The sequence below is a fragment of the Triticum aestivum genome, chromosome 5D, assembly GCF_018294505.1.
Source record: "Triticum aestivum cultivar Chinese Spring chromosome 5D, IWGSC CS RefSeq v2.1, whole genome shotgun sequence".
Taxonomy (NCBI): Eukaryota; Viridiplantae; Streptophyta; class Magnoliopsida; order Poales; family Poaceae; genus Triticum; species Triticum aestivum.
The window spans coordinates 124,314,097-124,324,409 of record NC_057808.1 but is presented as its reverse complement, the minus strand read 5'-3'; the positions used below and the strand labels follow the sequence as shown (position 1 = coordinate 124,324,409).

General features: G+C 45.6%; 1 pseudogene; it reads left to right on the top strand.

Moving 5' to 3' along the window:
* Positions 1–7,475: 7,475 nt before the first annotated feature.
* LOC123120351 (proline-rich protein 36-like) lies at positions 7,476–8,975 on the top strand (annotated as a pseudogene).
* Positions 8,976–10,313: the final 1,338 nt, after the last annotated feature.

Below are 10,313 nucleotides of genomic sequence, written 5' to 3'. Positions count from 1 at the left end.
GTGAGGGGGGGGGGTGTCCAAACTTTCGTCAAACAGGCCAATTTTTTTACCACATCATCTTGGTGGCATGACATTACATCAAGCAAGGTTTCATGTTTTTCTGATCATTTTTAATTTTTTGGAATTAAAATGCCATGGCACTCCATGCATGTGTCCATGCCTTGAGACCAATATGTTTGAAAATTCCTTCTAATTTACTGCACATGGAATTAACTCGCACACAAGTACACAAATATGATTTTTCAAACCATTATGGTTAGCCGTTGCATGTAGATGCAGTTCAAATTTAAATTATGGTCATTAAATGGCTAGAAAATCACTTAAATTTCTTTAAAAGGTCAAATGGCCCCTGAAATTTTCCAAAGTTTCACATGGCAGTTGTATTAGTGAACCTTAAATGTAGAAAAAAATTTGAAGCCCGTATGAGGAAGCTATCTCCCGTTCGTCATCAAACATGCATTGTTCCCTCTCGGAACCACGAGCCTTCTAGTGAGTTGCTCCGGTTTGTGAGGGAGGTGTGTCCAAACTTTCGTCAAACAGGCCAATTTTTTACCACATCATCTTGGTGGCATGACATTACATCAAGCAAGATTTCATGTTTTTCTGATCATTTTTTAATTCTTTTTGGAATTAAAATGCCATGATACTCCATGCATGTGTCCATGCCATGAGACCAATATGTTTGAAAATTCCTTCTAATTTACTGCACATGGAATTAACTAACACACAAGTACACAAATATGATTTTTCAAACTGTTATGGTCAACTGTTGCATGTAGATGTAGTCCAAATTTGAATTATGGTCATTAAATGGCTAGAAAATCACTTAAATGTCTTTAACAGGTTAAATGACCCCTGAAATTTTCGAAATTTTCACATGACAGTTGTATTAGTGCAGGTTAAACGTAGAAAACATTTGAAGGCCGCAAGGGAAGCTATCTCCCGTTCGTCATCAAACATGCATTGTTCCCTCTCAGAACCACTAGCCTTCTAGTGAGTTGCTCCGGTTTGTGAGGGGTGTGTGTCCAAACTTTCGTCAAACATGTCAATTTTTTTACCACATCATCTTGTGGCATGACATTAAATCAAGCAAGGTTTCATGTTTTTCTGGTCATTTTTTAATTTTTGGAATTAAAATGCCATGGCACTCCATGCATACATATGCATGTGTCCATGTCGTGAGACCAATATGTTTGAAAATTCCTTCTAATTTACTGCACATGGAATTAACTCGCACACAAGTACACAAATATGATTTTTCAAACCGTTATGATTAGCCATTGCATGTAGATGTAGTTCAAATTTGAATCCGGTCATTAAATGACTAGAAAATTACTTAAATGTCTTTAAAAGGTCAAATGACCCTTGAAATTTTTTCCAAATTTTTACATTACAGTTGTATTAGTGCACGTTACACGTAGAAAAAATTTGAAGGCCGTAAGAGAAAGCTATCTCACGTTCGTCATCAAACATGCATTATTCCCTCTCGGAACCACGAGCCTTCTAGTGAGTTGCTCCGGTTTGTGAGGGGTGTGTGTCCAAACTTTCGTCAAACATGCCAAAAAATTTACCACATCATCTTGGTGGCATGGCATTACATCAACCAAGGTTTCATGTGTTTCTCATATTATTTTAATATTTTGCAATTTAAATGCCATTGCACTCCATGCTTAATTGTGTCATAGCCGTTAGACCAATATGTTTGAAAATTCCTTCAAATTTACTACACATGGAATTAAATAGCACACAAGTACACAAATATGTTTTTTCAAACCGTTATGGTTAGCCATTGCATGTAGATGTAGTTCAAATTTGAATTACGGTCATTAAATGGCTAGAAAATCACTTAAATGTCTTCAAAAGGTCAGATGACCACTGAAATTTCCAAAATTTGACATGACAGTTGTATTAGTGCAGGTTACACGTAGAAAAATTTTGAAGGCCGTAAGAGGAAGTTATCTTCCGTTCGTCATCAAACATGCATTGTTCCCTCTCGGAACCACGAGCCTTCTAGTGAGTTGCTCCGGTTTGTGAGGGGTGTGTGTCCAAACTTTCGTCAAACATGCCAATTTTTTTTAGCACGTCATCTTGGCGGCATGACATTACATCAACCAAGGTTTCATGTGTTTCTAATTTTTTTTTAGTTTTTTGGAATTTAAATGCCATGGCACTCCATGCTTAATCATGTCATAGCCGTTAGACCAATATGTTTGAAAATTTCTTCCAATTTACTGCACATGGAATTAAAGTAGACAAGTACACAAAATATGACTTTTCAAGCCGTTATGGTTAGCTGTTGCATGTACATGTAGTTTAAATTTCAATTACGGTCATTAAATGGCTAGAAAATCACTTAAATATCTTAAAAGGTCAAATGACCCCTGAAATTTTCTAAAATTTGACATGACAGTTGTATTAGTACTACAAATTTTCTCACACATTTAAAACACCATCCATTTCCACTTTACTCCAAATTCGTCTTTCACATCTAATAAAAAATATCTACAATATCACACACAGTTGTTTTGTAGGAACCGTTTGCGATGAAAATATCTGGGTCTATTTAAGTCTTCCTCCTTAAGCTTCGCCGGCTCATCTGCTCCAGTGCCGGTAACCCCCGAATCCACGAATCTCGTTCCCCATTCCCGCACCCCCTTCTTGCAAAGATGATGTCGTGGAAACGCTTCGTGAAGGCCCGTATGATGGCAGCGGCCACCCCCCCGCCCCCCCGAGCGCCATCGCCTGCGCCGAGAGCGCGGACGCCTACGCCGAGAGTGCCGCCACATCCGCATTGAACACGTCTGCTTCCGCCGAGAGGGCGTCTGCGGCAGCCGACAGGGCAGTTGCAGTAGCCGAGACGGCTGCAGCTGCTGCTGCGATGGTGGCTGCAAATGTCGAGAGTGCTCGAGCTGCCGTCCGTGCCGCCGATGTCGCCCTGGCTTGGGTCGAGGCCATCCACACAAAGACCGAGGATGCACACGCCAAGATATTCCAGGCCACCTCGGAATCCAGCATGCAACCCACGTCCGAAAAGGCGGCAGTGGCCATGGAGCACCTGCTTCCTCATGAGGTCGTCGAGCGGGAGCTGGAGATGCAGGAGGCGGCGAAGATCGAGGAGCGTCGGGAGGAGGAGTTGCACGTGGCCGAGGTCGAGGTAGAGAAGAGTCTGTCCGTCGAGGAATCGGCGGTGGAGTACCAACGCGAGCTCTGCCGCCGCCACTACTACGAGTACTACAACCTTGAGGGCGGCGCCGAGGATGAGGACAAGGACGCAGTCGACTTCAGCAGGGGGGATGCGGAGTCCACCAACGGCGGCATGTCGCCAGGACAAGTCATCAACGTCTCATCTCACACCGGCGATGCATAGGCCGGCGCGGTGGCGGATTTGTTAAAATTATGCATACTTAGGCTTTGTTTTTAATGCTGGTCTTTTGTTAGAGCAATGTTTAGGTCAACTGGCTCTGTTTAATTACTAAAATTGCTCGATTCAGTAAGTGTGGTCTGTCTGGTGTACGCTCTTTTGTGTGCCCAAATTAGCAAGCGATGTTAAATTATGCAATGACGTACCCGGGGAAATTTCCACCAAAATTTGAATTATGAAACTCATCCCATGCGCGTAAAGCAGAAGAATCATTTGCGATGCACACAATCGTTCAAAGTGAATGGTCCGGCGGCACCGAGCGCAAAGTTTCCCTCCACATTTTCAAAATTTTGGCCTACCGCCAAAATATCTACCCCCGCCCCCTCCTCCCTTCCCCACCCCCTTTTCTCCCCGACCACAATTCACATTTCCCCTGTTTCCTCCTTCCTTCCTTCCTTCCTAAGCTATAGCCGCTTCCTCGCTTGCTTCCTCACTCTCTCCATCTCGCATCCTACTGCCAGGGTCGCCATGGTCTTCTTCAAAGACCTCTCCAGTGGTTCCTCCTTCGGTGACGACTCCTTCACCACCCGGGTATGCCTCTCTTCTCTCTTGGGCTATGAGTTGGAATGAAGGATTTTTACCCAGCGGTCGATTTGAGTCATTTCTACCTCTTGTAGCTCCCTAGGACCCTCAGTGGCAACGAATGGAGCGGGATGGCTGAAGATCTATCTGCTCGTTGTCACCATCAATCTCCATGCGTGAAGCTAGTTGCGTTTGAATCTGTGGACAATGGGAGGAAGTTTCTGGCATGTGCAAAAAAGAAGGTTAGACCCTCTTTTGTTGTTACAAATCATTTGTTAGATGTGATTCAGACACTGTCATGGTCCCAACCCATTCATACCACACCTTCAACCAAACGCATCCTAAGACAGTGTCACAGTTTGTACCTAGTATCTAAAATTGTTGCCATCTCATCAGCGGTGCCATTAGAAAATTATTTGGCACCCCTTCAGCAATTTGTGCAGCCAACTTTGGTCCACACATGTGAGCAGCCAAGTAGTAAAATACTAAATCTTTATGGCACGAAGGAACTGGTCATCGGAGCAACTAGGTGCTCCGGAGTCCGGGTCCCTGATTTTTTTCCGCTGCATCGGCTCACCAGTGCAGGGCACCGGTGCGAGATGTAGCAACAGTTGTCTTTACACCAGTTTTGACATACATAGTGGACGGCCTTAGTGCTATTAGTTCTATGTTACTAAATTTGTGCATGTACACACCTGTTAGTATTAATTTGCTGTCATCCAAACACTGCCGCTATGTTGTTGCACTTATATTTACCTTCCTCATAAAATGTTCAATTTGTTATTTATTATACATGAGTAAGAACTTGTAGCATTGTTGTAGTTAATTATAGCTTCTGATGTTTCAGAATTTGGTTGTTGTCTCAGTAGCAATTAATTCATTTGCACATTGATCTTTTTGACAAGATATGTCAAAATAAGCATTGGTGATTTTCTATGTTGCTATAAACCCATTTCCTCTACAATTGTTACTGATCTAGTTTTAAATATTATAGGATGAACGGAAGTGTTCTTCCTTGGAGTGGGTTGATAAAGAGTGGCCACAGTCTTTCAAGATGTGCCTAACAAAGCTCTGGAGCATGTATGAGGAAGAGAGCAGAGGTAGGCTTACAGAAAGTGTTGTCAACGCTGAAGAATATTTGAAGATGCGGGATAAAAAGAGGAAGGTGGAGAATGAGCTCAGATTTTTTTAAATCAGACTTTGCTAAGATGGTGTTGGCAAAGGAGGAGGCACTTTCTCAGTTGGCTAGTGCAAAACAGGTTGTTACTGAACTGAAAGCAGGGGTGGATAAGACAAGCCTGGATGATCTCGATTAGGGAAATGAATATATTATTCTAAAATATTGTTCGTATGAAGTTGAACTAGCTATATGTTGTACTGTGCTGTTTTCATGTAGCTATCGTACTGTGATGTTAAAATATATTTATGTGCCTGATATGAAATTGGCAAACAGCTGTTCGATATGAAATTTGAATTTGCGTAATACTGGAATTATTAATTGTAAACTAATAAACCTGCTAAATGTGTCATGGAACTTTGCCAACGGTTCTAGCAGTAAAAGAGCTTGTGATGGATAGCCCAATGCCACACAGTTTTCTTCATCAAATCGTGTGTGATGTAGTTGAGAAAAGCAAACGGTTAACCAAGGCAGAGCGTGTGTGATAGTTACACCTATCACACACGAGCCTATAAATAAACCTGTGTGAGATGTACATACGAACGGAAACGTTTTCTTTGGATTGACTGTGTGGGATGCACATAAGAACGGAAACGTATTCCTTGGATTGATTGTGTGTGATATACATACGAACGGAAATGTTTTTACGGGATTCACCGTGTGGGATGTACATACGAACAGAAATGATTGGGTTTCGATGCCTCGCCCGATCGCACACGAGCTCATTTTGCCCCAGCCTATGTCCCAGGAGGGCCTATCCCCGACGGTTTCTGGGTCATGTGGGAAGGACCCCCTATCGCCCACACTCACTTGGCGACAGTTCCAAATGCCTTTGCGGAAAAGGGTTAAAAACCGTTTGTATAGCACCTTGCTGTACCAGTGCATCATATTATATAAAGGCATCATGGGATAGCCAAATAGACTAGAGACAAGCTAGTAGGCTAAACAAAGATCACGAGACGGTATGGGCCTCTGTGGCAGGGTGACCAGACAGATCGATCATGGTAGATTGTTGAAGCGTCAGTTTGATGGCCTCAATGACCTTATCGTCGGTTGTGCAGCCATGCTTGGCAGGGGTGACCGAACCGATTGTGGCGGATGGTCGAAGCGTCGATTTGATGGCCTCAACGGACTTATCATCGTCGTGTGGTAATGCTTGGCAGGGGTGATCAATTTAGTCATGACGAATGGTTGAAGCGTCGGTTTGACGGCCTCAACGGGCTTATCGTTGGTTGTGCAATCATGCTATATGACGGCCTCAACGGGCTTATCGTTGGTTGTGCAATCATGCTATAAAGATGTAGCTATGTTGTCTTGTAGGTGTAACCATGTTGATCAACCTTGTTAAAAAATCACAATGCCATCTACATGCATATGTGATTGTTTAACCTTATAGATCGACATATATTTGGATATCTCGATAGATTGACGTATGTCTCCAATTATTATAACACGAGTAGATAAAAGCAAAATAGATTTGAACATGTAGTAATAGTCTCATCTATACTTTATATTTGTTTACTTTACTAGTGATAAACTTTATAAAATAAAATATAATTTATATATCTAAAATAGTGGAACAATAATTTATTTATCTCAACATATAAGCATGCCGCATCACCTTATAATTAGGAATGGGATAATGCTAACCTCAATATGCAACCATGCATGAGAAAAACTCCATCACTACATGCAACTATGCAAGGAAAAATATTTTTCATTCTATTATTCTACTTATATTCAACAACCATTTTACTAATTTACATGATAAAATATAATAAGTCATATATATCTTTAGTTATGATTAACGTGTTATTAATTTAAATATTTGTATTCCACACAACCAAATCTTATGAAAAAATAATTTTCAACCGATTCCTGCAGTAACTCGCGAGGTATTTATCTAGTTAATTGAAATAGAGTTATCCGGAAGTGGCTAGATGTCTCCACACGTAAAAAAACAAATTCTAAATCTAGGTCAAAAGAGATTTCTTTTTACTGAATGAGGTCTGAGAGCATCTACCGCTGGGCACTCCAAAGCCGCCTCAAACTTCAAACGTTCGAAAGGACTGCCTGGTCACTAACCGGTCACCAAATTTCGACCCAGTCGGGCACCACAAACAGGTCAAACGTCCGGGCTGACGAGCACCCCTCATATCCAACCCAAATATGGGGCGGATATTAGGGCGCCCAGGCGCATCCGCCATGTGGGCCTGGCCCGCTATGGCCCACAACAACCCCACTCCAGCCCCTACAGATATATGATGACCGACGAGCAAACCCTAGTCAAACTTAGTACGTACACTCGACCTCTCCACTTTTCCCTGAAATCCACTTCGTCTTCCCCCGCCCGTCATGTCCGACAATGAATCTGATCTATCGAAGAAGGAGCTAGGACTTTACATTGCCCTCCGTCGGTCGCTGCTGGAGTGGGGCGGCAACTCCTCTTCTAAGGCATCAACGACTGGCCAGGTGAGCAGCAGCAGCTCCGCGGCGCCCCACGCTCGCCCGACGCGGTTCCTGCCGAGTACAACTAGTTGATTTTTAGTACTGTTAGTGATGAACTCGGACGACATCTTTTGTATCGGAGTGCCGAACTATGTTATCTATGCTGGATTGCTTTGTTCTATGTTGAAGTACGTAGAAACTCCATTTGCATGGTTTTGTATGGATTTGGGGTCGAACATATGAGGGATGTGGCTGTTGAACGGGAGAAATGAGGTGTGACCGGACACGTCCGCGGGCGTATAGGGGTCAAATTAGGTGACCGCGGTTGAGATGATGTGACAAGGACAAGTACTACATCATTTATTTGGTGAAATTTGTAAATTATCGTTCACACTCAGGCTTCACATCTCAGACGGTCAACAATTGGCAAAACGGCGATAAATATCTCAGAAGTATATTAGCTTACGATTAACCAAGAGGCGCCTGGCTTGGCACCACCCGAGCCTGCCGTCCTACTGGGCTCCGGCTCCTCCAGTGCGGACGCAGCCCGTGTCTTGGAGATGCAGCCCCTGCTGACCTTGCCGCTGGATGCTGAACGCGGGTGCAGCATCGCGTGGCACCCCTCACCACGCGCTGCTCGGCGTCGGTCTCAGGAGAGCCTCACGCCGCCAGTCCTGCCTCCGCTGTCGCCAACTACCGTCCTCCCGCCGTCTCCGAGGTCCACGAGGAATGAAGCCCGGTCAGCTACGCTCGTGCCGGACATGCCAAGCCAGGCGCTGCTCGAGCTCTGCTCGTCCCCAATGTTGCTGCTGCCTATTCCGTCGCCTTCCAGGCCCCCCGGGGTTTGAGGCCTCCCCAACACCGCCCCTGCTGTCATGTGGGCCTCTGCACTGCACTCCCTCGCCAGTGCGGCTTCATAGGGCTGCTGCTGCTACTGGTGCGGTTGGTCTCCAGTGCCTTGCACCCCTGTTTGAAGATCGCCAGGAAGCCATCCTGCCCACACCCACCCCTGCTCCAACACCACCCCGAGCTCCTGCTGCACGCAGGAAAACCATGGCTGGTGTGACTATCTCCAGGGTTGGCGGTGCTCTTTCGCTGTAGAACACGCGGGCGGCAAGTCGCCCCAGGGCCACGCCGGTGGCTAGAGCGGCAGAAATTCTGGTATGTCTCTCTCTCGGCATCATCAAGGATGGTGAGGATGTAACTACTGCGGCCCTCGATGCCTTCGCGGAGCGCTTCAAAGAGCACCTGTCACCGAAGGTGATCACAACCATGAGGGGGCTTTTCAAGCTCGACGACGCGAATGTGCATGCTGTGGAGGAGGCCCTGCTGGCGCATGGCAGGGGTGGTGCGCTGGACCTGGACAGGGCCGATCAGGAGGCCGAGCTACAGCAGGTTGCAACCTAAGCAACTGTTGCTCAAACCTGGGGCTGATCTTCTTCAAATGTTAGTACAACCAAATGCATGTCCAGGGGTGTCTGCGTACTGGGTCCAATGTATCCCTAGAGTAGAAGTTTGTGTGCGTGCTAGCTACACACCTTGTATCAAGTCTGTGGAGTTGCTTCTGCAACTTAGGGCGTCTGCTACTGTAACCGGGTGCAAGCACAATGTTGCTGCTCCTACCATTATGCCAAGTACTGTTATGGTTGTCTCTGCTCATGTTATGTGCATATGCTCCAAGGTCTTTGTGGTTAAATCATGTTAGCTCAACCAATTAATTCTTGAGCTGGAATGTTAGGGGCCTTAACTGCCCGGTCGGCGGTCCAGGATCAACGCAACCATTGCTTCCTCCTCCCGCCATGTCGTATGTCTTTAGGAGACAAAACTTGACAATATCGACCAGTTCACGGCCGCTTTTTTGGAGGGGGGCATAGGTTACGCAGCTTTGCGCAACGCCCGACAAATGGCACGAGGGGAGGTATCCTTTTTCTCTGGGATGATATCTTGGTGGAGATGTCCAACATCACCTTTACAACTTACTGCCTCTCAGCCATGGTTGTGTCAGGGATTCGGGCATCAGATTTAAAATTAGAACCGTTTATGGCCCGACCCCTCGATTAAGGACGCGTTCTTTGCAGAGCTCATTAGCCAGAAGCCGCCTATTGGAGTCACTTGGATCACCTCCGAGGACTTCAACCAAATTTATCGGGCAAGGGATAAAAACAAGAGGAATGTTAACACCAGTCGAATCAACCGGTTCCGTGAAACTCTCAGTAGTTGTGAGCTTAAAGAAATCCACCTCCAGAATAGGAGGTTCACCTGGAGCAACAAGAGGGCAAACCCAACCCTGAGCAAGCTTGACTCTTTCTTTTGCAATGCGGAGTGGGACACCACCTTCAACGGCCACGTGCTCCATGCACTTTCTTCGTCCCTATCCGACCATTGCCCGCTCCTACTCGCCAAGGATAAGGGTCCTAGGAGGCCTAAAACTTTCAAATTTGAGAACTTTTGGACTTCTATGCCCGGCCTCAATGATGTGATCGAAAAGGCCTGGGTCGAGCCCGTTGAGCACACCGAGCCACACATTATCCTTTTCCACAAGCTAAAGAAAACAGCAACGCGCCTCAATGGAGTAGGGGTTCTCTAAAGCTAAGGTCCATCTCCATGCCGCCCTCTTGGTGATCCTCCGCCTCGACATTGCTTAGGAGGGAAGGCTGCTCTCCCCCGAGGAGCTTGACCTTCAGGCTAGGCTCAAGAGAAGGGTCATAAGCCTGGCCGTGCTCGAGAAAGAACGCAAGAAGCAAT